At 34.2% G+C, this 2441-nt stretch overlaps 1 protein-coding gene and 1 long non-coding RNA gene across 2 annotated transcripts in view; one reads left to right on the top strand and one right to left on the bottom strand.

Moving 5' to 3' along the window:
- The window catches only part of LOC116185987, a 24351-nt gene that overhangs the window by 8992 nt on the left and 12918 nt on the right, over positions 1–2441 (bottom strand). The window lies entirely within an intron of this gene.
- LOC102675652 (chromatin-remodeling ATPase INO80-like) overlaps positions 1190–2441 on the top strand; it is a 16641-nt gene continuing 15389 nt past the window's right edge. Inside the window, exon 1 of the mRNA XM_031511893.1 lies at positions 1190–1673. The gene's annotated coding sequence lies outside the window, so the exon portion shown is untranslated. The remainder of the gene's footprint in view (positions 1674–2441) is intronic.

Here is a 2441-nt window from a genome sequence, read left to right as displayed (position 1 = left end):
TTGCACATTCTACTATGCTAATAACAAGTCGGAGCTTCGAATATCCAAACGCGAGATGGCGTTGATCGAAAACTTTTGTCGCGCTCTTACTTATCGAAGTGTTAAAAATATTATTTCGAAAAATCGTTTTTAAAAGTACTTAAGAGATGGCGCTAATTTTTAATTCTTATTTTACTTTATCTTAACTTTAAAAAAGTATCTTTGACATTCAAGAGATAGCATTATCAGTCAATTCTTATTTTTTTTTATTTTTCCTCTATTTTTTATTTTTATATATTTTATTTGTGGCATTCTGAAAATAGTACAAATTTCAATATTTTTATCATTTTTTACTCTTTGTTTATACTTGTTTTTGGCTCATGATAAAGTGGTATGAATTGAACATATTTCGTCATTTCTCTTATAAAATTGCAATAAATTTTAATTTTTAAAGCAAAAAATTTCTAATTTTTAATAAATATATTTCTGGAACAGAAATTTTTTAAATTAAATTCTTTAATTCTTAAGCTCTCAACTAAAATTCTCAAATTAAAATTAAAACTCTGAGAAATAATTTAAGATTGTTTTTAAACTATTCAATAGAGCAGATTTTATTCGAACAAAAGACAGTTGTTATAAATAAATAAATAGTCTTTTTGTAAAAACTTAGAATTTGATCCAACTACAGATTTAATGCAAAATGATGGCTAATTGCCAATGTAATATCTGATGTAATATAAGCACAATCACGGATATAATGTATGATTAAATAAACAAACATGACATTGACTATCTAATTTCGTGTCATTCGTATAAAAATAGTAAACTAGTAATAAAATGTAGATATTAACAACTACTATTTTTACATAATGTAATGTACATTAGTCAAAACAATTCATCAACATTTCGTTCAAACGAAAATAAAAGAAATAAATATTCGCAGATTTCTATGAATAATTTCTCTCAACGGGTATCATTTTATTTATCGACGTTTAAATATAAAAATGTGAATGCGAAAAATAAAACGAAAGAAAACAAAACAAAAAGAAAAAAAAATGTAAAATGGCGCGTATACGAGATACAAAAAGATATGTATAAATAAAACATAAAAGAAAGAAAGGGAAAGAAAGAGTAAGTGAGAATGAGAAGGAAGAAACGTGGGAGAGAGCGTTGAAAGAGGGTTGCCAGTTGCAACCTTAACACAATTCTATTTCTTTCGATGCATCAGGCCGTGTGCTGAAAATGACGCAATCGAAGTGGCGACCGCGAGAATCTTCTGAGGAGAAGACGCGACACGTACGTAAAATGCGCTCCCTCGTACGTATGTACGGTGGAAAAGAAAAAGGCTGCGCGAAGTGGGGTGAAACGATCCGTAGTGGAAGACGAAGAAGCGTCTGGTCGAACGAGTAGAATCGTACGAACCTTCATCGTGGCCGCAATAGCGGATCTTTCATACTGGTGCCCACGTTAACATTTACGACGAGATAGCGAGTATCAGTCGTACGTGCAACGACCAAATACGTTATATCGAGCGAAAAGTTCAATAAGGTAGCACCGACGAACGAATTCATCAACCGAATTATCAACCGAAAAAAGGAGAACGAAGTGAAAAGGCAAAAATGGTTTACGAGAGCGACTTCTACACAACTCGACGACCCTACTCACGGCCTTTAGCCTCGTCTTACTCCATCACGGTCAGTATACATGGGATTGCCAACAGAGCGGGATGAAGTATGTCTTAATAATGTTTTTTGCTGGATGGCACTAACGTCGAATAAAAGCGTCAACTATGACACGGGAACACTTTAACCGAGACAATCCTTGTTGTACGGATTTTAATCGATCCAAGAGTCAACGTTTCGCTTCTCCTTTCAAATTCTCGATCGTTTCCAAAGTTTTTTTCCTTCCTTTCTTCGCGTCTCGATTTCTAACCTTTACGACGAACCATTTGTCAAAATGGCGAGACGTTGGCTCGTTCGCGATCGAGAATACAACGACACTCCTTGATTACCTTTTTTATTTCATTCACGAAATCGATCAACGACAGTCACGATTTATCAACGAAATACTGGGATCGTTGTATCACTGTCGATGGATCGAATTCGATGCATTTCGAAGTCTCTACTTCCACACTGTATTCCGGCCATTATTATTATTATTATTATTATTATTATTCGTTTACCAATGTTGTCACTGTTGCTACAATTGCTCTTTGACAAGTTTTTCTTCACAAATCTTGATACATGCACTCGGTGTCTCCCGAAAAATGAAACGAATACTTTGTTCGGTACGAATCGATCGTACTTAGCACAAGCCTAAATTTCAATTAACGTGCACACTTAACAGCACGGATCAAGTATGCCGTCGAGTATCAATTACCAGAGAGTTAAACCAGATATACGACTGCGCAGTAATAACCTCCAGTTTACGGAATTAATTTGTACCTGCATCAAATAAGCTCT

This window comes from Apis dorsata, unplaced genomic scaffold, assembly GCF_000469605.1.
Source record: "Apis dorsata unplaced genomic scaffold, Apis dorsata 1.3 scaffold_360, whole genome shotgun sequence".
Classification (NCBI taxonomy): domain Eukaryota; kingdom Metazoa; phylum Arthropoda; class Insecta; order Hymenoptera; family Apidae; genus Apis; species Apis dorsata.
Note: the sequence above shows the minus strand (reverse complement) of the source record. Positions and strands in the feature narration are given on the sequence as shown.